Source organism: Chlamydotis macqueenii, chromosome Z (genome assembly GCF_036417535.1).
Source record: "Chlamydotis macqueenii isolate bChlMac1 chromosome Z, bChlMac1.mat, whole genome shotgun sequence".
NCBI lineage: Eukaryota > Metazoa > Chordata > Aves > Otidiformes > Otididae > Chlamydotis > Chlamydotis macqueenii.
The window spans coordinates 34,017,270-34,043,127 of record NC_141593.1 but is presented as its reverse complement, the minus strand read 5'-3'; the positions used below and the strand labels follow the sequence as shown (position 1 = coordinate 34,043,127).

Here is a 25,858-nt window from a genome sequence, read left to right as displayed (position 1 = left end):
AAGTTCTTAAGCCCCACAGGTACCCGAGCTCCTTGATCTGCACAGGTGCCTTCTCTGACTGTAATATCTTAAATGTCAGAAATGAAGCAAGTGCTACAAGCTTTGCCTTCTGCTTCAGAAATCCTCTTCTTGGATCTTTTTGTGCTAGTTATGTGACTGTGGGGACCATCTGCTGATTCATCCTTGCGTTTGTTCTGTGTTTCTGCAAGCATGCCGGTCTATCATGACTATTGGTGCCAATGGGCCACAGCAGAAGCTTTCAATGAAGGAAAAAAACAAAAGCATCAGCCTTTAGTCTAGCATGCTTTAGGTAAAGAATAGAAATTGTTAGGGGAAAAGAACAGAAATTACCTCTGTGAAATAGGGAAAATAATAGAAATTACGACTGTCCTCCCCCTTTTTCCTGGTTCAGCCTCGGTATCCAAACTCCTGGCACCATCTGTGGGACTGCAGAACATGCTGGTGCTTCCCAGGAGTCTCGGGGCTGCTTTTCCCTTTGGAACTACAAAAAAATTTCCACAGTGACGGTGACATTCCCACAGTGGTGGCATGTCTTCTGACCAGTACTCTGCCTGTTGCAGATTTTCCCTGCGACCTGTTCAGATGTTCAAATTCCGTTACTCCTAACCTTTCCTTGATGGTCACTGGCATTGGCCTCCAGAAGCACTCTAAGTCTCATGATTATTTAGAAGAGATGGCTGGCTCTGGGCATTTTCCATTAGCTGCACCAGTCATTGAGGTGTCTTTCCCTTTTAGCTCTTGTCACTGCTTCTCTCCCTTTGGCCTATCTTTTCAGCTCCTGGTCAGAAGAGCATCACTCCTAATTTATTCCATGGTCAGGTCCTTATTGCCGCTGGACAGACTTGGTATGGAAAGGCAGTGTGTACATGTATGTCCCTATCAGTGTGGGGAGGGGAGGAGTGAAGGATTGGGCAGATATTTTTCCTGTAGCTTGGAATAAGTATTGCCTTAAAACCCTCTGTTGACATAAGACTGTGCTCCCTTCTCTCTCCTCCCCTTATTTCCTGGGTGGGTGGGAGGAATAAAGGTCAGGAGGGATAGATGAGGAAAAGCCTTTATGCTTGTTGTTCTGTCTTTTGTTTCTGCTGATGATACACAAAGCCAGTTGTAAATAGGTCCTTCACACAGAGCTGTTATTCCTTTGAGAGAGATACTGCACAGTAGCTGTGCTTTCAGCACTGCTATGCCCCAGGGATTGGAGAGGGACACTTTAAAGACCCTTTTCATTCATTTTTGCATTTTTGACAGAAAGAAATTTATCTTTGAATCAGACAAATGTCATCCAATCATTAAAGCTTGAATATTATTTCAAAAATTTTAGTAGCAGTCAGCACAGTATGAAACAATCTCAAACTATGAATTTGCGTGACATACAGGGTCCAAAGTGTTTGAATCCTCATGCACTGCCTGCCATCTACGCCACAGCGCACAAATAAAAAGAACCAAAGAAAACAAGACAAGTCAGGTACAAATTTTATTTTAAATATAAGTAATAACAGGAGTAATAACAGAATTTAATTCCATTTATTCTCCCTTCAGTCAAATGAGGTTCACAAACCTGGATAATATTAGAATTCATGAAGTGAAACACACTAAATGCTTGGCTAATTATACTTGTTCTCAACCTGGTTTTAATATTTTTACCACTTGGGAATATAGATGACAGAACAGATTGTAGTGTACATTTCTGTATTAAACTTATCAGAGAATAGATTTTAATTCATGGGAGATAAACTTTCTCTGACATGTTTTTGTGTGACTTAAAATGTGGTCAGGCAGCTTCTGTGTGTACAAGTATCTAGTTGCTAACATTCAGAGTACTGTCTCCGCCTTCTACTGCTTGAAATGCAATGCTGGTTGTATTGTTAATTTTTATAGTTTGAAATCAATAAAGTCCTCAACTTTTAATATACTTAACACTGGCATTGATGCAAAACTTACCGTCTGTTACCCTAGAGTTCTGCAGGTATCAAGGGCCATTTTGGAAAATTATAATTTTAGGAGTGGAGGGAGTCCATTGAGTCTGGAGAGCTAAGGTACAGAACAGATACAGAAATTATTTTGTGCTGTATTGCTATGCTTATTGTTTTGAACAATTACAGTGATGATCATGAGTTGAAAAGCAAGATGGTGCAGTGGGACGAAGAACAGCTCACAGAATCATTCATTTTTTATGGTCTATGAAGCACTTGCTGATGGCTTATGGAGAGAGCTGACTAGTCATGTGGTGCTGGCTTGCTTCTTTCCTTTCAGCTGCTGAATTGCATGAACATTTTCTTGCTGGTACTTTTCCATGTATACAATCACTGTGGGATGTTAAGTAACTGCAGGTGGGAGGGGAGGTGCTCCATATGACCATGAATGGGAGGCGAAGTGGTCCACACAGCATTTTCTTAAGATGTTGTCCATTCTCTTAAGCAGCATGAGAATCCTTGAAGCAGAGGAGAACGAAAAGCTGGAGTATTGGTGCAGAGAGATGTGAGCCAGTTTATGTAGGGTACTTTAGTTAAGGAAGAACAGAAAGATGCAGTAATGGAAAATGAAAAGTCAGTGGGGTTGAGCTGGCCACACTGAATAGGAAAGTAAAAGGTGAGAGCTGAAGAAGGATGACTTAATGGCTTGAAAAAGGGTAATGGAGAAAGTCCTATGTATGTGGAACAGCGCAAGTGGAAAGAAAAAGGACCAATAAGAGAAGTGAGAACTGAGACCATGTTATTTGGTAGCTGCAGGGTGTTAAAATACATTGTCAAAATGAATCACTGGCATGCATTCAAATCCACTGGAAATTCAGATGTGAAGGTACTTCATTAAGTCTTTCAGCCTGCATGAAGAAATTTGAAAACTAGGATGGTAATTTCAAATTAGATATGGGTCTAAATTGGAAACTGAGAACAATGATACAATATGAGCCTGCTTCCTGGAGAAAGTGACTGACTGACTCTTGGCTGCGGTCTTTTGGTCCCTTGTAGTTCAGGGTGCGCCGAGCTAGACAGTGGCTGTAAAAGTGTGCATTATAGTAGCTAAGATAACCTGAGCTCTAAGACCTGGGAGTAAACCTGTGTCATGTCACAGATCAAAGTGACCGTGGGATGCCAAAGTAGAGTGATTACACTAAAAAACACAATGGTCTTGTTATGAAGAGAACATAACTTGTGACTCTTGAGGTTGTGGTAGTTGATGAGATAAGAAAAACAGCAACCTCATCTAAAAGTCTGTTGCTCATTTAGGGAAAAAGAAGGCCTAACTTAAGTTTTTACAGTTAATAGTAGATCTAATAGAACTATTTCTGAAGTCTTGGGAAAGACACTTTTTTTATACCCTGTGAGGAAATTTTAAGTCCTATGAATGCTTCATTTCAAACACAGAATTTTGCCTGTGCAGTCGTTTTCCGGAAAGTGAATACTTATGCTAGATTAAAGAGGTCAGTTGTGGTTGCCACGTTGCACTTGATGGTGAGATACTGCATAATGTTTCAAACACTGTGTCTCTCCATTCTTTGGATACATTCTTGGATTTCAATTGCCAGACTGTCCAAAATGAAAGGACTTTCATCTGAAGCATGGCTTCTCTATCACATAGATTTTTCTGAGAGCTGCAAAGTGGAGTAAATGCTGGAGAGGCCAGGTGTTTGAACACTCACACTTTGTGCCATGTAACCTTCAGTCCCCCACAAAGCAAGCTGACTGGTAATGCTGGAATATTGCAACTACTACTGCTTTTTAGTCCAGCTGAGGTTAAGAGTTCAATGTAAACTAATGGTTTACATAGGGAAAGCATAAACATTCAGATAGGACCTGGTACGATGTTTTAGCCTTCTTATCAAATTGCATTTCTGCTTTCATTTGATTGTGATAGCTCTGGAATGCCTTTGTGTCATTACTCCATTGCCATCTCTGTGTAGTCTTAGTGTCCATGTCTCTGCCATAGAAAATCTCCTAATCTGATCGAGACAAGCTATCCTTTTTCAGGTGCCTTCCTAAAGACACACTCATTTTTCTAGGCCTATGAGCTCAAAAAAAAAAAAAAAAATTCCACTACATAGAAGTGCAGAAGGAAGTTGCCTGAATAAATTCTTCCTTCAGTTTCACAGTGTAAATTGTTTTGTGGTATTTGTCTTCCAGACTTTTAAATTCTATGGACCTGATAGGTGTCTTGCACAGTTGATATTTGACAAACAATGGCAGTGAGAAAAGAAAGGGTTTCTTACCTTCAAGACTTTTTTTTTTCTTCTTCTTAAGGCGTAATGTCTCAACAAAAGTCGGTTCACACTTTGTTTTTCAGAGTGAGGACTTCCCAATCTAGCTCTGGTACTTCAACTTTCTCCTTCCAGACGGGACTAAAATTTTGTTCAGACCATCCCTTTTTTCTCTCATGACTTCTGCTCAATAATCTTGCTGGTGAGGGTAAAAGATTGTTATATCTTGCTCTTAGATTTGATTCTAAATCTCTCAAATATCTTGAACATCTTGTTCACCAGTTTTTGAGAACGCCTCAGTGTAAATATTATCCTGTGAAGGCATCCTTTATATCTGAAATGATTTAAGTTCTTAAAGATTTAAGTTCTGCCAAAAAAAAATATATATACATAATATATATACATATATTAGCATTTTTTTTGTAGGAAAAAGGTTTTAAACTGTTAATGATAACATTGAAAATGTGTTTTATATAAGGACAGTGGTATACCTAGCGCTATAAGAACAAGCCATATTAGATGAGCCCCTCCTGTGAACACTCATAACCTAAACAGATGTTAGGAGTGATCTAGTCGTGAAAAGCTCACAGTGGCCCGAGGATGACGGTCTCTCGGAGCATTGTGATTGACATTTAATGGTAAGACAGAGACAACTTTCCCTGGATGGCTTAACATTTTTGTGCTTCATAGAAGAAATTAGTTGTTTTAAAGAACAAGTGGAATGCAGTGAGAGCAACTGCCCAGGTGTGAAAAAGGATGTGGAGGAAAGTCTGAAGACAAGAGCTGACTAAATAGACAAGGGAGGAGGAAGGCTATGGGCTTCAGGGAGCAGAATGAAAGGAATATGATGGGGAACAGAAACGTAGCCAGAAGCAGAATTGTTCAGAGCCTTGAAGTTTAGGATGAAGAGCCTGGACTTGAATCAGCTTCCTTTACCTTCCACTTAAAAGAGGGGAGTGACATGATCCAGGCAATACGTGAGAAATCCCTTATACTACAGTTTTCATGCTACATTAATAGGAAATGTATTTACAAAGCTGAAGCATTTAAGAGAGGAAAAAAAGAGTATGAACAAAATGGTCTATAGATAAGGAATATTAATTTGATATTCAAGGTACAGTTTAGTCAGTAGCTATCTTTTGTTTGGCACTGCTTTTATGGCAAAAGCATACCTGCACAGTAATGCAGAGTGTACAGTGAAGAAACAAGTCCACGTGACATTGATTTTGTGAGGTGACAAAGCATGCAACACATTGGCTTTGTGAATGTAACTTGTTTCCTGTGTAGTTTTATGCTCAGATTTAGGACAGGTCAACCGTGGAAAAATGGAGACAGCCTTCGGTTCTGTTTTAGCAGCCAGGAGCTCTTGGTCACTGGCTTTTTTTTTTTCTTTTTAATTTGAAAGCAGCTTGAATAATGCAAGGTGTTTCAGTTTGTCTGTGTAGTAATACGCCTTGTAGGGCTGTGATCAGAATGGGCTTGCATGCCAAAGGCAGCCCAGCTGCAGGTTCACAAAGCCCTGTGTGGGCTGCTTTTCTCAAGAGCAAAATAAGGTGACTTCTTCTGCCATTGGAAGGCAGAACTCACTGCTCCAGAGTCATTCAAGACATTTTCATTCCAGAGTTCATTTGCATCTTAGCTTTTCTACCACTGCATGGCAACTCGCAGTGTCAAGAACTCCAATCATAATTTTAAAAGATGACTCAAGTTAGTAATAAGAAAAGTACAGATTTGAGATGCACATAATTTGAATTTTGGTGGAATCTATACATTTCATTGTTTCATCCAATAGAGAGGCTTTGCAAGGGGCATTTGGAAGGTTCTCTCAAGCAGAATTAGAGCTGGTAGTGCTGACTGAATTAGAAGGGAGCACAGTGGGCTAGAACCTTTTTTACTCTGTGTGTCGATGTTGCCTAAAGAACATTGTGAGTTTGGTTTGCAACTGCTGGAACCTGCCATTGTTTCCACTAAAAATAACAAGATGCTTCCAGCGTTGGAAGAGATATGAATGTTTCCCTTTATCCAGAAATTGTCAGATTTTAAAGGCTAGGTTTTGTCCAGCCCTCTCTTTTCCCTTTCTATTTGACATTTTTGTAAACAAAACCCCAAGACAAACAAGCAACCAAAAAAAAATAAACCCCACAACAACTAATGGTCACATACTTCCTTAACTGAAATCTATTTGATTTTGTAAACCTACACAGATGACAGAGTGCCCTTGACCTATTGTCTAAGCAGTGATCAAGAGAGAGGTTGTACATAATGCACCTGGCCATAAAGAGTCCTTACTTACTTTTATATATATATATACACACAAACACACACTTAGTGATGCCATGGTGCCATGGTGGCCAATGGGCTGGTATTTCTCACTTAGAATACTACACAGCAGAGCAGTGAGTGGGGTGAGAAGTGTGTGTATAGCTTAGTATGTCTATGTGTGCATTATAATGTTTTATTCACATGTAAAACCAAGCATAAAGCAGAATGACAAGCTTGCAACAGTCATTGAAGTTCACTTCCAGCTTAATTAGTAACCCTGCCACCTTTTCAGTGCATATCTGGTAACAGTAGTTTGTTAATATTTAGGCAATGTCTTGAAGATGGAAAGCTTCTTTAAGTGTTGAATATTGTCACTGTTATTTGTCTCTTACTGTCACATTTGTATGTGACCTTGTGGGCAGCTGGTTAGGGCGCTGTAGCAGCTAAAATTGTTTATTCCATTTGTAGGTCCATATATTCCTGATGCAGAACTTTTCAATGTGCTGTATTATTTCTAATGCTTTATTCCCTTTTGCCCTGAATTTTTCAGAATTCAGTTTCTCTGATAGCAAAGACATCCCTTCTCTATCCTAGCTCCTGTATGATTTAATACTCCTGCTCATTCATCCCACCTTTCAATTTCTATTGTCACAACTGTTATTGGGCTCTGCTGTAAACTGGATCTGAGGTGAAATCACCTTTTTTTTTATGTTTCTGGAAACCCTTTTCTGAGCTAACTCATCCCTGGGGTTATCTTTTGTGACCTTTTGTGATCTTGAAGTATTAGAGCAAAGTTAAACCTGTTTCTGAAGCTGTGCATATTACTAAGAATAATGATTTATGTAAATTTACGCTGTGAAGCCTATACTGTTGCAGTGAGAGTGAGATAGCTCAAAGCATAAATGGGATGGGTAAAGCCAGCATCTGATATGTACCTAATTGTTAGAGGAAAATTGAATGAAAGCTAAATCAGCAGAATTATTTCCGTTGCACACATGGAATGCAAGAGAAGGAAAAAACGCTGTGCCCCCAGTGTTTCCCTACCCACACCCGTATCTGTGGAAGCATTTTCTTTCCTGGCACCCTGCTATACTTGCTTATGCCAGTGAGACTTAATGATACGCTCTTATTGATGTGCTGGTACTGATGGACTACCCTAAAGCAGCTCCACCCCTCTGCCCCTCTTTCCTCCTTGTCTGCAAGTTTGGAACCTGAAACTTTACTGCACTGTGGAGCATATCAAGAAGAACAGTTATCCTCCTTGTAAAGGATGGGTGAAACTTGTGCAGTACTGCACACAAAGAGATATATGTACATACATGTCTTCATGTGCAGACACACAGATACATGTATCTGGCTGTCCATCTGTCTGTCTACCTATCTATATCTTTATAGGGAGAGATTTGCGTTTTTTTCTTTTCCAGTTAAAATACACGTGTTATATTTTGCTGGTGTTTACAACTCCTAAGATTTAACTAAAAAAAAAAGTTAATTGAAAGCAATTTTGTATGCCAGTTGGACTTGGTAAATGCCACAGTTGTAATGTCTTGATATAAGTATCAAGGCAACTTTTCATTTCTAGTTTGTATATAGTATCTTCTGATGTTTCAGATGTTTGAGGTCCTTCCTTGTGTGAGTAGCATTCTTTTCCCTTTTTTTCCCAGGCATACTGGAGTGCAAGTGCGAATTTCCATAAAATTTAAATAAGGTGCTTCCTGTAATAATGAATAATTGTGGCTGCTCTCTGGTCTGCATCGTAATTAACCATGATCAGACTTGTTTGGGGGAGATATTGTTCCTGTTGTAATTTGACAGGCTGCTGTGATTTTGCCAGATTAAACAACCTAAAGCATTTACTTGCAGAATCACAGGGACGAGATGTGCTCCTGCTGCAGCAGTTCCTTCTTAAAAGTAGCAGAAGAATCAATTGTAAGCTAGCTGTGAAGGGCCATCAGTTGTACCAGTGAATACAAACCTACTCAATTTTTGTCGGTTGTAATGACTCTTTCCCTGAGAGTGTTCACAATATTGTACGATACTTGTGTATTCAACAGTAAAATCTGGCATTGTGGCTCAGAAAGGGCAAAGTGATCCTTATTTTTTTTTATGTAGCAGATGTTTCTGCAGGGTGAATAGAATCTCTCTGGAAAAAAAGGGGGGGAAAAACCCCAAACAAAAACAAAACCAAATCCAGAACTACAGAAGAACCATAAAAAATAGCCCTAAGTAAAAAATACTTTCTCTTTTAGAAAGAGCAAGTGACCTTGTGCTCAAATGCAGATGCTGTATGCAGCAGCGTGATCTCTGTGGACTTGGTAGCATTGTATCTGGCCACTTGGTCAGCCTCTGTTTCTCAGTCTGTGTCCTTTTTTGGGTTAAGAACTGTTCAAAACATTACTGTCTAGTTACTGTGGTGTCTTTCATTTAGATTCTGTTTATTGACTAAACCACAAGGATTCCTGCCCAAAGTACCAGGCAGCCTACGCTTGAATGATTTTGATTTTCTAACATCAGCCCTGGGGTTTATTTGAAAAATGTACATACACTGCAGCTTTAACAAGTCAAGTGATTGCATGATTTTGACCACGGAGTAAAGTATATCTGAAGATCATTAAATTAAAAAAAAAAGGGGGGGGGGAAAGGGGGGATAAATGTAGTAGTCATTGTACAGCACTGTGCATGTGTGACACATGTTTTTTGTCTTTTCATCTTCCACAAGAGCCAGAAAGTTTCCTGCCGTTCTCTTTCCAGCTATTGACAAATGATTGCCAGATGTGAGATCTTTGCAGTGCTCTTTCCCCTTCGCAAACCTGCAGTGATGGGATATTCGATTCTCCCTTGCCCATTTCATCTCCTTTCCACATCTGCCAGGGACACACAGGCGATACATCCCTACATGAGAGTTTAAAGTTTATTCAGCTCCTCCACTCGCCCCAATAAAACATTCAGAGACAACAGAATGAAGTCCAGGTGACCCTCAATGCATTTCAGAGTCGGCTGGGGTTTTTTATTTGTATGCATCTAGCTAAGTTTGGTTTATTTGTGTGTATTTTATATGTAAACTTATACACACACTTATATATGCAAGTGCCTATGGAAAAGGTAATGTAAGCTTGAGAGTGCTCAGAAGTTGCTGTCGCTGTCACATTATATGAGTCTCTCCTCCACCTGATGCTGAAAACAAATCATAACATTTTACAGGATCGTCTGCTAAAGCTATTGTAATGAGCAACTAAAGAACATCAGTGATGACCTCTGTGCTGTGAAAGTTTTTAAAACACTTTTTAAAAAATAGCTGAAAAAAATAGGCCTGTGACAGATTGTCGATTATATGTTACCTCTCACTTTACTCCAGTCTTGCTACTGGATTTTTAGGAAAAGTCTGAAGAGATTCTCCTTCAAAGTAACTTTTAATAATCTAAGTGAGCAAATAATTTTTATCCTAACAGAAATAATTCTGGAGTGGCCACACACATAATCAGACTCAAGTACAAAGCTTTTCTGGCATTACTATCTAGAGTTTGTATTGATGGTGGATATTTTTTCATTCCAAGTCTGCATTTAAGTATGTTTAACAAAAAAAAAAAAAACAAAACAAACCCCCCAAAAAAACCAGAGAGAGAGAGACAGTCAGAAGACAGACTTTCCAGCTCCTGACCTTCCTGTCGGGTGGGCTAACACAGGTGGCCTTTCTGTTTTAATACTACACTTTTGGCAAACTGAGCAGCCCTTCGATCCCTGACACAGATCAGCATTTTTTTAAATTAAAAAAAAAAAAATCAATAGAATGTCTGCCATATGTGCTCAAAATAGTGGTTAGAATTTCAGGAACAGAGATGATCGGTTTTTAATCTTAAAAATGCAAGACACTTGCCATTTTTTTTTTATTCCAGGATTGTAGTTGCACAGTTGTTACCCTTTCTGCCCATACCTTTTAGGAAATGGAGCCATATCCTCATTTTCAGAATGTCCAGACTCACAACTTCATGGTTTTTTTTCTTTCCCCCATGTAAGGTGTCTAGGTTCCTCCTGTAGAGACAAATACCTGAATCTTGTGGGAGGAAAACTGTAAGGGAAAATCTTCTAGTTCTGCTCACAGAGCAAAGTAAAACCCAAAAAAACCAAACTGAATGTGAGTGAAACTTTTCAAAGATTCAGTTTTTTTTTTTTTTGCATTCAGCTTTTGAAGGTGATGGGGCAGTAAGATAACATTGTAGGTAAGAGTTTGTTCCCCATGTTGTTAGCATTTTAGTTTGCGCTTTATTCTTTTTTTTTTTCCCCCTTTGAAGAAAGGACAGGTTATTTTTGAACAAAACGTAGGAAACTTAACACCTTGAAGGTAAAGGCAAAGAGTTGTCTGTCTTTTTCATAAAAGAATCAGGCTTGAAACTCCAGTAGGAGGACTTGAGACCCTTCAAGTTCAGAACGCTTCACTTAATTTGTCCTTACTAATGCACTGGCTGGTTTCTCATGTCTTCCTTCTTCTCTCACCATGGTTACCCAGGGAGGTAGAGAGGTGCTAAGCAATGGAGGTGTCATCCGGCCTGTGCACTGAGGGAACGTCCTTCAGAGGACGACTTGTCACTAGCCGTCAAAGAAGAGAGTGGCTTTGTGGTCTCTGAACATCTGGCAGTGCTGCACAGGAAGCTGAGGGGGTGTCATTAATTGTGATGAAATAATTTAAACCATCAGGAATAAATGAGGCTGTTAAGCTAAGTTCAGATTCCATTTGCTGTGCACATGTGTCTAGCAGCCTGTGCACAGTCAAAAAAAAAAAAAAAAAAGAGTTATATTAGCTTGTGAGTAGAAGTGAAACAGATACTGTAAATGAAGTGAGTTACAGCGTGATGACATCATGTAGAACAACATTCAGAGAGTGGGTTTTGTAAAATCAGCATGCAGGAAAGTGGGTATGTTACTTTGATAAAGTTTTGCTTAAGATCACACGTGATGATGATGGATAAAGGAAAGGATGGTTTGGTGTAGGATTTACGAAGCTTACTGTGCAGTTTCAAAACAGCCTGTCTTGTAAACAGAGCCTTTGCCTACAAATGTTAGCTCAGTTTATCTGTTATTTTATACCTACCAATCCGCTAACTTTGGAACTGGACCAAGGCAGAGATATTAACAAATAAGTGGTTGGGCCACCTACACAGAGAGATTCTTTTGAAATTTTGTTACTTTTATTTTGTCAAAGGGAGAAGGGGCATTTATTGATATGAGATTTTCATAGCTGTGCATCAGCTTTTTTTTTATAAAATGAAGAAATTACACTGCACAGGATTTCATGGAAGTAGAGAAACAGATAATCTTGAACTGTTTGAAAAAACATATGTTCTGTAAAATGTCTCAATTTGCTTTTTCCTTGGACATTTCTCAAATACAGTATTATCAGCCTTCAAAAATGACTGTACAAAGTCAAATTCTTTTGAACAGATGCAAACTCAGTTGTTTCTATCCCTGACGGGCAGACACAATCTGACTTCTGTTGACTTGTGATCTAGTAAGCCAAAATGGTTGAAAGTGGTGGTCGTGGGCACCTCAAAGTAAAGAAGTTTCAAGAAGTTACACATTTAGCCCAGGTAGACTGCTCACAGTGGTGCAGCTGGAAGGTTGCTTTAAATTCTGCCACTTACCAGCAAAATACTGTTGGGGTTTCTTCCTGTGACCAGAAGAGAGCACGGGTAAATGTTTGGGTATTTCTTCTGCCTTTCTGATAAAACTTTATGGTCAGCTTCTACAATTGTGCTAACTGTTGTCCAGTTGCCTGTTTGTGGACTTCCAATTTTCTTTGCACAATTCCTACCTGGAATTGAGGGTGCTCTTGCATCTAAAGACAGAACACTTTAATTCCCAGTGGATGCCTTTAGGTATTCATAGAGGTAAGGCTGGCATCCCTGACTGATTTTTCTGCTTCTCTTGAAGGGTGCCCCAAAATATTCATCAGTAAATAGACCTTTTTTTAAAAAAATCAATTACTCTTTTGGAGTTTAAAACTATTTTCATCACTAAAATCAGATGTCTTTTGTGTAAGTAACTTATTTTATCTTGTCTTGAGGTGCCCAAACAGGATACAATGGTACAGCAGGAGGTGCAAAATTATGCTTGGTCATAGGAAAGACAGTGTAAGGATCTCGTTTTTGTAGTGTATAAACACTTCAAGGCTTTTCCTTCTTATTGCATACCCTGCAGGTAAAGTAACTGTTTACTTTAGTGTAGAAATATTAAGGAAAAACTTGCAATAACAGACACATATATATATATATATAACTTTGACCTAAAAACTTTTAAAATTTGTAACTGTAAGTTTTGTACCAGTGCTTCCTTCTGCCTGAAAGCAAGAAATCAATGCTGTGGTTATCAGCGAACTCAGGGCATTCTCTGAAGCGCTGGGAAGCTGTTGAGAAAGCGAGTGGGAGCAAGAGTCAGAAAGAAAATGCCTGAGCCCTGTAAGGAGACTGGCTGAACATAGCCTGAGTCTTGGAGGGGCTAAGCACTTTTTATCCCAGTTGAGTTTACAGGTAAGACAGAAAATTGGTGCAGGGGTCTTAATATGCCGGTATGTGCTGAACTGCAGGCCAGTGAATTTGAAAAGTTTGAGTTTGGACAGTCAAAATATTACGACTATTTCTAAATGAAAAGCGTATTAAATATCTTCTTCCTGGAGTGCGTTAGTGGCTGTAGCATAGGTCATACCTCACCTTGCATATATTTGAAATGTTTTTGCAGTATGTTTATGGGATGTAGTATGGCTGCTATGTAGTTCCGGAAAAAAAAAAAGTGAAGACTTTTGGTTTTAGTTGTTTTTGCTACATCTGAGATACTGGAGCTCCCTCCTCATCCTTTCAAAAGGAGGACTTTTTCTTTTTTAAGGCTTTTGCAACCCCTGCAATTTATGCTCTGGCATTCTAGACTGTCACTTTCCTTCTGCCTAATCCCTATCATGCATCAACTACATTTGTTTATATCCCGCTGGAAGCTGTGAAGAAACAATTCTTCAGTAATGTCACTAGAAAATGAATAAATAAAAGCTTTGTGTCCCCTAGACTAGTTTCTTTGGGCTAATATACACGGAGAGATATTTCTGAGGAACATTCTCTGTGTGTGTTTGTTTTAAATTAGTTAAATAATTGTGTTAAACTATGACAAAGTGGAGGAGGAGTGGGACAGAACAAAATTACAAACTACAGATGAACAGATAGTGCTGCAGACATTGTTAAAACTTAGCAGCCTAAGTGTAAAAGTAAACCCTGAGAATGGGAGGCGAGGGCGGCTGTGTTAGAGGAATATAAATGTTAGTCTGCTAGCTGTGCTGAAATGCAAACTGTTCAAGTTGCTTTAGTATTTGTACAATATTATTTTAAGGACCGTGTTTTCTCTCACAGGAATAAACCAGCCATCCCATCCTCGTGAAATCATATATTAGGCTGAAAAATATTTAGAGATGTAAATTGAGCCCGTTTTGTGTGCTGAAGATAAATGCACATTTAAGTCAATTTACTTAGTTTTGTACAGCTGTTCTGTTAGGTTCATGATGTAATTGCAGAAATATTGTGATTATGGAATAAGATTTCTTGCTGTATTTTTGTCTTTTATTAAAGTCCTTTTGTTTGTCAACTCTGAGTTGCTCGGACTTCTGTGTAGAAAAGCTACATGCTTGACTCCCAGTTACAGTTTGTATTTTTTTTTTTCTTTCCTAGGATGGGAATTATATTATTTTAACCCATTGTCCCCTGCCTCATTAAGTACAAATACCCTCCAGACATTGCTTTCTCAAGGCACAGCAAAGTTCATTATAAATGCAGCTCACTGTTTGTGGGCAGTGCTGTGTTGTGCTGTATTGGTACAAAAATGTTTCACTTGCATGTTAAGTTTATTAGATATTCCTTATGTAAACCAAAGAGGTGTTCTTTGATGTTCAAACAAACCATGTTTTTAGCTACTTATCATAAAATCAATGGGTAAGTTATGCGAGAAACTTCCCTCAAATTCTGCGTTAGTTGGTGACTGTGTTGTTTTATCACTGGCAAAACAATAACATAGGAATTGAAATACATGCATATGGGCAGTTGACAGGTCCACAGAACTGCTCTACATTTGGCACCAGCACTTACACTAAGTGAATTACAGGCTTGGAGTACTGGGAGGATTGGGACCTAACTTTGGACCAGAGAGCTAATGGAGTAACATGTGCTCTGGGTGTCCAAATACATGAGGCACCTGCAGCTTCCACTGATTTCAGTGACATTTTAGAAACCAAGTAGTTATGAAAAGCAGGCAAATAGGGTTTAATTCCCATTAAATAAATAAAAAGAAGACTATTCTGACTGCAATTTCAGTGGCAGTTAGCTGAGAAAAAGCAGCATATTTTTTTTTCCAGATCATTGTATGCATTGTTTGTGTGCCTGGTTACATCCTCCCAATGTTTTGCTGCCAAGTGTATGTGTTTTTTTATTTTGGGGAACTGGTTTGAAACAGGCTTCCTTCTATGGCATCAATAGGTAGCACAAAACCCGTTTGATTCACTTACAAATATTATTTTTATGAATTGAGCAATTAGTATCTGATATGGCAGGCATTCCTGAACTTATTCTTGAATAATGCTTGATTTATTGCTGTTTAGAATGAACTGATGCAGTAGAACTTCATCTATGACAAGGTGAAGTGGTAATTTTAGATTTATTCTAAAAATATGGCTGGCCTAATTCTAATTAAAAATAAGTTATTGGAATATTTAAGCATTTCCTTTTGAAGAGGCTATTCCGTCTGCTTCTAGATTTTCTTAAATGAAGCAACTTTTTAATAGTGATCTCTCTCTTAGCACCATCTTTATTAATTGTGAAGAGTATGTCTCATTCTTGTGGTTTATGAATCAGTAGTTACTGAAGTCCTTTGAACAAATTATCCATGAATTATTTGTTTGGTGTTTTCTTAATGAGAAAAAAAAATGGATAATAAGACCACATTACAATAAGGGCACAGATTTGTTGCAGCATTCTATCTGGATTACTTTTGAAAGGCCTTAAGAGTGGCAATGACACTAAGCACAAATTTTTCACGGTCACAGTTGAGCCACGCAGACAAAACTGAGTTAAATTTGATCCGTCTTCTAGAAGTTAGTCAGGCCAACTGTTATTCTGCCTTTACCAAAATAGGAATATATCGATTTGAAGCTGAGTTTTATAGTGGAAAAGTGGAACTGCATAGACAAGAAAGAAGTGAGATTGGCAAAGTGTTTTGCATGCACTGAGGCAGCTCATTTTTTGTTACATTTGTGATAAAAATTATACAAGTAATTGGATAGATGTCAGTGCTAGATCTGATAGAAAATAATCTTGAATAATTTTCTTTAAAAAGGAGTGGCAAAGGAAGGAAAAAATAATTCTTGCTTCTCTTTTATAACCTTTGCCCACATCAATTACTTTATTGCCTTGAATCCACTGTTTTCCCCCTGGTTTTCAGGTTTTTATGTGTTTTCAAAGTTAAATAGATGTAGATCCTTAATTTGTATGTTGCTCAAGTTCTGTTCCTTAGGTATTCTTTCACACACATGCGGGTGTGTTTTGTTGCCTAGAAGGAAGGTTTGAAGGAACAGGTGACCCAAGATGGATGTGTACCAAAAACGAGTGTCTAAAGAGGTGTCTGCTCTTCTGCTGTGCTGTGGTGACGACGATGCTCTATCTCTCTGTCCTTCTGGGACTTGTAGGTTGCCATTAGGAAAGGGCAAAGGCACATGAAGGCCGAAATTTTCTGAGGACGAGCTTTTATCTTCATATAGAATCATAGGATATCTCAAGTTGGAAGGGACCCATAAGGATCATGGAGTCTAACTCTCTTTTTGCAAGTAGATAGCAGCTAGTGCTGGAGACTGGTAAATGTCCCAGGATATACTACTGGGGCATGCTTTTGGGATCATATGGTAGCTAGCTGAAAGGATTCTGCATGTGATTTTGCGTTTCAGAGGTAGGCGATAGCTGTTAAATTTTGCAAATGTCTGACTTTGAAGATGGAATTATGTAAACACTCCTCATGAATTACAATGGGAGTGAGGCAACATGATTTTTTTTTTGCGGTTTATTTTGTTGCTTATTTTATTGATTCCATAGTGGAATACTTTTTATTTATGTATTTATTTTCATAAAATACCAGGTAAGAGACATTGGATAAGCAGATGAAACAAGATCAAAGACGAAGGCAGAGGGCTTTAGGGTGAAGGTAAATTCTTTAATGCTGTGTTCACTTGTATAGCTGTAGAAACCACCCAGTACTCTTCCTGCTCTTTTCTTCACTGTATGAGGAATAATGAGGAGGAGCTCAGAATCTCCAAAGCTGGAAACAAATGACAGTGCTAGATGCTGTCACCAGCTTGACTAACTGGGGACAGTAGTGTAAAAATAAGACTTAACTACCTTTTAAAAAAGTTATTTTTCTTTATTGTTATGACTGGGTTAATTATTTATATTGCAGTGGTGCATAGAAGCTCCAGCTATGGGCCAGGAGCCTGGTCACTGTACATACACAGAACAAATCTTATTTTTATAGTGAAGCAATCCCAGAGTGGTATGTTGCAAGTACTGTAAATCTCCATGCCAACCATTTGTGATGATGTATCAGGAACTGTAGGCTCACTGATCCAGAAATAAGACGAGGACTTCAAAGAAGGGGTGGGGGGAAAGACAATAATGTTAGCTAAAATTTAATGTACTTAGTTGAATTTTCTTTTTGCTTTGCACATTATTTTGAAATTTCAAATTCGTTGAAATGTTGAAATTTCTACATTTTTGGCATGTAGAAGAAGACCAACCAGGCAGATGTTGAGGAAGGAAGTTGAAGAGGAGGTAACACAGTTCAGTTGTATGAAACTGAATTATGCTACCCTTTTTGGAGGTTTCCTAGCTGGTCAGTAGTAGTATGAGAGGTTGTGTTTGTTTTATTCACAGTGAAAACTATTAAGCAACTAGGAAGGCTAGGAGGGCTATTTCTTGTCAGATAATTGAGTCTACACGTGGAACCAAATACTGGTAACAAGGCGTAACAAAATGGGATCAGAGCCTCGTGATGGAATTTTGTAGACAAAATCAGAGAAGTTTCTGCAGGCAAAGTGGAATCTGAGGTGCAATCTTACTGGCAATAAGACATTTCTTAACTTTAAGTGCGCTGTGGGGAGACGAGATGGAAGTTTATGTTTACTTTGAAAATAGTTGACTTTTGGGGTTGAAAAAGTGAAATCTCTGGCTTAATGTTTACTTTGTGTCTTGTTCTCTGCCATCCTTTATCTAATAATAGTGACTCACTCTGTTCAATCAGTCCAGTCAATATATGAAATATTATATACCTCCTTATTACATTGTGATCTAAAAATGTGAAATGTGGTTTATGAATAGCTGGTAGTCTGCAAGTCTTTTAAAATCTTAACATGTTGATACCATGACTAATTCTGATCCACTCAGCACAGCCTGAGATATTTTACTTTGTATGAAAATTGTGGGAGAGATTGGAGAGACATTACAATACCATAAACCACTAGGTCATTATTCAGATCCAGATTTGATACATTGTCATCTATTTTTCATTCATATGCTTGTGAAATTTCAACTCTTTTTGGCAGACCTGTTCTGAGTTACAATCAATTTAAAATCTGAGAATCTATCAAAACCATATTTCTAGCTGTAGCGAAATGTGTATTTACATTACAGTCTGTCCAACATGAGTAATGTCAACAATATTACAGTGTACATTTTATTCCAACTAGCAACAGTAGCTCTATCCAAGTTCCAATCAGAGGTACAGTGTAAACACTAAACTAAGTTATATGTCCTGCAGTGGTAAGCCAGTCATGTTCTGGTTTAAAAATATATATATGTGTGTGTGTATGTATATCTGTGTATATAACTATTACAATAGTTCTTGCAGGTACACTTGGATTATTTTTGTAGCCAATGACCTACTATCATATTGTCTTGCATTTTAGTTATAAACATAGAAAGTGCAGTTATTATAGTATTTTCCTTTTTGACAATAAATGTGATAGGTCCAGGACACTCACCAGGAACTGGAAGACTTGAATCCACTGTTTACAGGCCTCTGTATAGTCCATTCCACAGCAGGGCACAGACTTGGTTCGGGGCAGCACACAGAAAGCTAGCTGGAATGATCACAGCATAACTCAACTTTCCAGCAGTAACAATAGCAAAATTTAATAGGATAAGATCATTTTGCTCATTCGTTTATTTGAGTAAAAACTCATAATTTGACTAAAATTACATGGGAGGGCAAGTCCATTATATGTCCTTTTGCTAATACCTGCTAGAAACTTCTTCCTTCCCTAGCCTCCCTAGTGCTTGCTTGCTAAAGGTTATGTTTCTTAAAGGAGCAATAATGCACCTTCCACCACTTAAACTGAAAATCATTACCACATTAGACAAATGTAAGCAAAGCTATGTGGCCGTGATATAATAGTTTTCTGAAGATTCGTTGCTTGAAATAGACACTTCTACTTTTTTTTTATTATTAATTTTTTTTTCTCATCTAGTTGTGACAATTTTACAAAGCTCAGATTCCAATTTTGTCATGATCAAGTATTTTACAGGTTGTTTCTGTATGTACTCCAAAGACTGGGTACATGAACTGACTGGATTACTGTCTCTGTGAGCCTGTGCAACTTGGTTTGTGCCTGTGACTTACACTAACCTGTGAGTTACACCTGTAACTTCTCAATCTAAAGTACCTTTAGAATTTTATAACTTAAGAATACGTAACATCTGTACAAATTTTAGAAGTCGAAGTTTCTAAAAATTCTTTATGTCTGGTTTAGTGAATATTCGTGCCTACCATGTGCAATTTGAGGAATGTTTTTTTTTTAAAAAAGCAGGGTTGGGGAAAGAGTCATTGCTGAAAATAGTTTTGAGGAATCTGCTTGGATTAGATGACTGGTCTTGTTCAGGAAGACACATACATTCATTACCTAGTTTGCTAACATATTTTTGTACACAGATTATCAGTATAGCACACAGAAACTCACAAATAATCTGTTAATAATATAATATGTATAATTATTTTCTTACATTTAGAGATATGTTAAATAATACTCCTTCCTTCTTAATATATTTGTACTTAGAGATAATAGGAGATATGTCCCTATGACACGGCATAGACACACACACACAGGTTAAGAGAAGGCAAGGTGGGGAGTAGAAAGAGAGAAAGAGAGGGATTTTCAGCAACCAGCATGAGAAAGGTGGAGAAGATGCCAAAATTACTGGAAGGAAAGAAAGCAGAGAATTGAAGATGAGAAGACAGCTAGGGTAATGTGTAGATATGAAAGCCTAAAAGCAAAAGTGTATTTGATGACGTGAGTGTCCGAAAACACTGTAGTGAGATAATGTATTTCTTAAAATGAAGTCAAATAAAATCCAATAAATGAAAAGTAGGTATGTAAAAGAAATGTGAATCTGCCAATTAAAAAAAAAAAGTGGAAAAATGTATCTCTAAAGTAGATAATAAAGTTAAGTGAAATCCTTAGTAGTTAAGAGGTTACCTAGTGATACAATTAATCTATAGTAATTAAATTTTCCAGAAACTAAAAATACACACACATAGTTGCGTTTCTACGAAGCATTACTCAGTCAAGAGACTAAGGTCCTTAGTACAGACAAACATTTGTAATATGAATGTACAGACCCTTGAGATCTGTACAGCTACCCAGGTGTATAATGTCAAATATGTTTTTAAAAATTCACAGTATTGAAGCCTGGTTATGTAAAAACAAGGTAAAGCAAGAAAAGTGCCATAGTAAATTTGCAAAAATATATTATGTCAGAGTATGCTGTATCAAAATGGTATATTGCATATAAGAATTGGAAGGCTCTGAAATGGTGATGGATTTCATAAAAGAACACTAGTGCTATTAAAGATTTGTGAACCATAATTTACTGTGCTATTATAACATGATTAATTTAAAAATATATCTCCTTCCTCTTATAGAACAATTCTCTTAAAATAGTTTTAAACTTATACAGAGGTGTGCCCACCATATATTAATGCCAGTAAGGTATAAAAGTATGAATTCAGATGAAAGTGTTAAGAGGGAAAATATTTTCTTAGGCTATTGGAAAAGTGGAAAAAGAACTGAAGTGGATTGGGAGGCAGTTGAGTTAAATATAACTCACAATTAATTGACTTTAGTAGAATGACCTCCTAATCCTTTCCTTCATTATCGAACCAGTATGCCTTTGCTGGAACGTGTTGAACTTCACATTTTTTAATAGTTAGACTTCAGATATAAAATGTGACAATCAGGACAGATCCAGATGTTTTCTGGAAGCAGATTTACAGTTATGTGTGATTTTATGTTTTGGCTTACTATCTCCCAGAGATCACTGGTGCTAGTTATAGAAGAACAATATGCTATGGAACAACAGGCATGCATAGAGGTTCCAGATTAAAACCTACTTTTTCTTACAGCATATGAGTTACAAATAGTTGGATATGTCTCCCTTTGCTGCTGCATATGTTTGCTGAAAATCATATCAGTTTAGTCTGCTGCTTTATAAAATGTAAGTTGAATTTGCAGCATTCCTGTGTGAAAAGCCAGTGTAAAGCCTCTTTGAAATCAGAGACATTGCACAAAGTGCTGTCATAGTTTTATTGCACATTTTGAGATGCGCATTTCTGCTGCAAGTTTCTACCACGTCACTTGCCTCTTAAGTTGAATTTTGATTGTTGAGGAAATGTGAGAAATTGTTGAAATGTGAGAAAAGAATTGGTGATTTCAATCTGTAAATTGGCTTGATTCCTAGGAAGACCATGAATGGTTTGGACAAACCATGGAAAACCTTTTTGTTTCTTTTTTCCGAGTAAGATTTGCTTTCTGAAAACCAAAAACTATGCACTGATAGTTAAGGAGACCAGGAGAAGAAAGTCCTGTATTTGATTTTGTGTGGCAACCAGTGAGTTCCATCTCCTTCAATGAAAAACACCATGTAGGCTATTTCGGTATATTCTTTGTGAAGTATCATACTTATGACTTCCATGGGACTTTATGACAACTAGGAAAAAAGAATGTGAGAATTCTTGTTTTGGATTATTTTTGTTTGTTTATCTGGAGGACAACCATATGGAAAATGCAGTTGTTTCCCAGTAGACTGTTCCAACTGTGTACAGATTCACAAACCTTGAGGAAAGAATTGGATCCGTTGTTGAAAGGGTCATAGTGTGTAGCCAGTTAGCCAGAATTTTGAAGAGTAAGCGAATCATTAGGAGTTTGACATTCAGGACTCTAATTGTGGTTTTGAGTATTAAGTTAAAGGATCAAAAAGTGATATTCTCTTTGGACCATCTGGAGTTATTCAGGCCAGCAGTAAATGTTCAGCAGATTTAGGACTGTTGTTAAGTTTCTAACATTGTTTTCTGTGGAGTGTTTTTTTTTCCCCCTCTGTTTATTCAGGGGTGGTCTTAAGGTCAGTAATAGTAGGTGCTTCAAGAAAATATGGGTGTTTTGGGAGAGTGACATCATTTCTGTTGTGTGTGGGCAAGCAAGTGTGATAGTCCTTTGCTTTCCTCAGTGGGAGAAATCAGCAAGTACAGTATAGGCAGGAGGTCAGTTGTTCCCAGTCAGAAAGTGCTGACCCGTTGCAAGCTCATCAACATGACTTTCATTTGTAATGACTGTGCTTAAATAAGTCTTTGTTCATTAAAATATGCAAGCAAAGCTGCTCCTTCTTTCCGTGAATAGCAAGATGCTGATTTAATGAGGACCAGCAAAAGGATGTATGTGGAAGCGTGCCACCGTTCAAAATGGTGGGAAAGTGCCAAGGTGAGCAATGCACAGAGCAGATGCGGTGATCTCACTTCTCCAAGACCAGTATGAATTGGAAGCATTTGCTCCAGCATTTGCCTAATCTGTGATTCTCTTTCCTTCACCCTTATCTTGTGCTCCTTCCCAATCCGATCTCATCCCCCAGCACTAAATCCAGCGTATGGGCTTTGATCTTGTGGCCCAGCCAGTCTGAAAAGCAGTGTGCACGCAGACACATTTTAATCATTCATATGATGATTGGTGGCTCCCTGTTGTGAAACCACAATTATTGATCCACTGCTGTTGGAGTACATGGCTGAGGGAACGTGGCCTGTCGGTTGCCGACTGAATAGGAAGGAAGCGTAGAGCTCCTCTAACCGTCTTCTCATCGGGGTGGTTTGAAACTTCCATGGTGGTGAATCACTTACCCTGCATTACAAGGTGTTTGATTTGACCTAAATGGCTAGGTTAGCATGAATGGGCATGTTTAAAATACTCGGAATGGGTGATAGCTGTCCACTACCCTCATATCCGAGTTGGGTAACAATTTAACTGCTGGAAAGTAATTTAGCTGGAAGAAAAGGCCTGATGTAAAACTCACTCCAAGGCAAAGAGAGCTGTGTGATGTACATTAGAGTTTTGCTGAGGAGATGTTTCTGCACAAGTTATGCTGTCAGATAAAACAAATGCATACTGCATAAACCTGGGTTGACTCAAGACTGTTCAAATAATTGTGTTCAAATTATGTTCAGATAGCTGTTTTATTAGTGCTGGGTTTGCTTTTGGATCAGATTTACAGTTCTGCTAGACCATGTGGCACAAAAATTGAGATAAAGAACTTGAGGAAGAAATACTGGCGCTGACTGTAGGTGACAATGACTCACAAAGCAGGACACAGGGTCATTCTGTTATCCACGACCAGATACTTATATAAAACAGGTCATCGCTCCTGAGTTTGTGTTTTCACTTGGAAAGACGATGAACAAGAGAAATCTAAGACGGAAAAATTGTCAAAAATGGAAGCCGAAAGACTGAAACAAAACTGCAATTCTAATAACACTTTATTAGCGCCTGGGAGCCCATGCCTTTGCTGCAGCCCATGGAATGTTTTATTTTGTTATAATTACAGTATCTTGCCTGCACTTTGTCCCTCTGATTCTTTGTTAAAGCCCAGATCACTATGTGCAGACTATGCTTGTAGGTGTGATTTATTGAGTGACAAGTAGCTGTAGGGTAGAACACACGCCTCTGTACCTGAGTAAAGTATTAGACATCACAGAGCTGGGGGGGGCGAGAGAGAGAAGAAAAGCGCAGAGCAGTAACACAGCAGCTCCTGGATACAGATCAGACAAGAGGTTCTGCCACAAATCACCTAGAAACATGTCAGACGCTGCATGTTTGTTGTTTTACACTGAGGGCACAGCCGTAGTCCAAAAGTATTGATTCTTTTCTTTGTACAGAGACAGAAACTGTCAGCTCTAGCAGGCTGACCTTGGTATGGCTCAGACAACTATTCCCCACCCTGCCTACCATATGAACCCCACAGGAAAAGTCCAGGCAAGATATGCCAATGTCCGTTTCACATAAACAGAGAGAAACCCAAGCCTGCTGAAACAGCTCCCGTCTCTCCCTCCAGAGGTCCACGGTAGCAGTTCTACACCACATTCCCTATGACAGAGAATTCGATTTTTTTTCCAGTGCCTCAACATTCAGGAGACATTAATTCTACTTAATCGTTCAAGAATTCAAGAAGTGTCTGCTGAAACATATAAGGAAAAAAAAAAAGCTGCTGCTACTTCTCACAAAGAAAAAGCACTGGCAATTTTTTTTCTTTTTTTTTTTTTTTTATGGGCCTGGTGGGGGGAGTGGGAAACGAGCCCACTTTGCACTAATCACAGTCAGGAACGTTTTAATAGGATTGTAATTATTTGTGTTGGTATAGTAAAATGACCCAGGCATATTGTGCGTGTAAAAACATGACCACATTTCTGGGAAATATTTGAGTTGACTTTAAGCATTCTTTTGCATTTTATGACAATGTATTTCAGTGCAGCAGAGTTATGTGATGTGTTTTCAAGGGTTCACTGTTTTACTGATATTATTTCCCTCCTTTTAAATACCTTTCCCTTCCCCTCCCCAACCCTAACACCCTCATTCATTCAGTGGTGAACAGAACTCCATAGAAAGGAATGATTTTCCTACGGAAAAGGTTAACTTGAGTCACAAATTTGACCCCAACAAGTATACCTGGTTTGGTATCTGTGAAGGTACAGAAGCTCGGTAAAACCTCGATCTATCTATAGTAATCTCCTTCAGCCAAGTTCTGAAACAGTTTGTGATTCAAACCCATCTTAAAACACCATGGTATTGGTCCTCTGACTATTTAATAACTTGAGTAGTATTTAGCATCTATAATGTTTAAGGTGCTTTATAGAACAGAGAAAAGGACTGTGTGGCAGCAAGCACTTTTATTTTACTTAAAATAGAAAGTTAATGTTTATATGGACAGAGTTTATAATGATAGACTGTTAGAGAATTGCATTGTTTTAAAAGATTTACTTATTTTCATTACTGCTTCTATTTAGTTGTTATTTTAACTTGAAAGCATATTTCATGCTGTATGTAGCTTTCCAAGGAAAAGTGTCAATCCTAATAGAGATTAATTCTAATGATCTAAAACTATATACATTTATGCTGAAAGTGTATCACTTAACCTATGTGACATGGAAACACTGTATTACCAAGTCAGAGTTTGGTCTTGTTGGAAAAGGATGATGCAGATTGGTAATAGAAAAAGGAGTGTCTCTGCTTAAGAATCACAACATTTGACAATTTTTAAAGTTGAGTTAAATAAAATAACTTTTCAAACTCATTGTAAGAGACTTTAGATACTGTAAGAGTCTGAAAATTCATATAATGTTGAACACTTTACTCAAAAGAACAGGTTTTGGGAAATGCTTTCTAGCTAACATTTTGTAAAGATATTACCATACTAATATGGCTCTTCATTCTAAAAATGTGTTACTTACTATAATGTAGAAAACACAAAAAAAAACTTGCTTCAGAGAGACATAGGGCCACACCGTCATTGGAATTTTTTTTTTAATTGGTTAATCCAACCCTGTTGATTGCATTAATGACCAGATATTGGCAGAAAATAGTTTTCTTCTTTTGTTGTTAGTTGCTTTGTGCTTTTGATAGTGTTTATAATTAGTTTCCCTTTTTTCACTCAGTAACTGCAAAAAAAGAGAGGAACTGCAAACAATTTGAAATTGACCAAAAATTATCTAAATTGCCTAGACTTTTGAGAGAAGGGTACAACTGAAACTTTTTAAATTTAAATTTAAAGCTGTCTTGCAGATTGACTGTGCCATTTCAATACTTTATGTGGCATTATGAAAAACATCCACTCTTAAAGAAAATTTCAAGAGTTGTTTTATACTAATTCATCTCCTGTCACCAGGAAGATGGTTAATACTGAGGTGGAACCTATGCTTTCCCCTCTTTAAGCTGCTTGTCGTAAAGAGCATAACTAAATTGGACAGTTACCTTTTCTGTTCCTTATACCCTCTCTAGTACTGTTG

At 38.0% G+C, this 25,858-nt stretch overlaps 1 protein-coding gene across 1 annotated transcript in view; it reads left to right on the top strand.

Annotated features, from left to right (window-relative positions):
* BNC2 (basonuclin zinc finger protein 2) overlaps positions 1-25,858 on the top strand; it is a 335,260-nt gene that overhangs the window by 130,669 nt on the left and 178,733 nt on the right. The window lies entirely within an intron of this gene.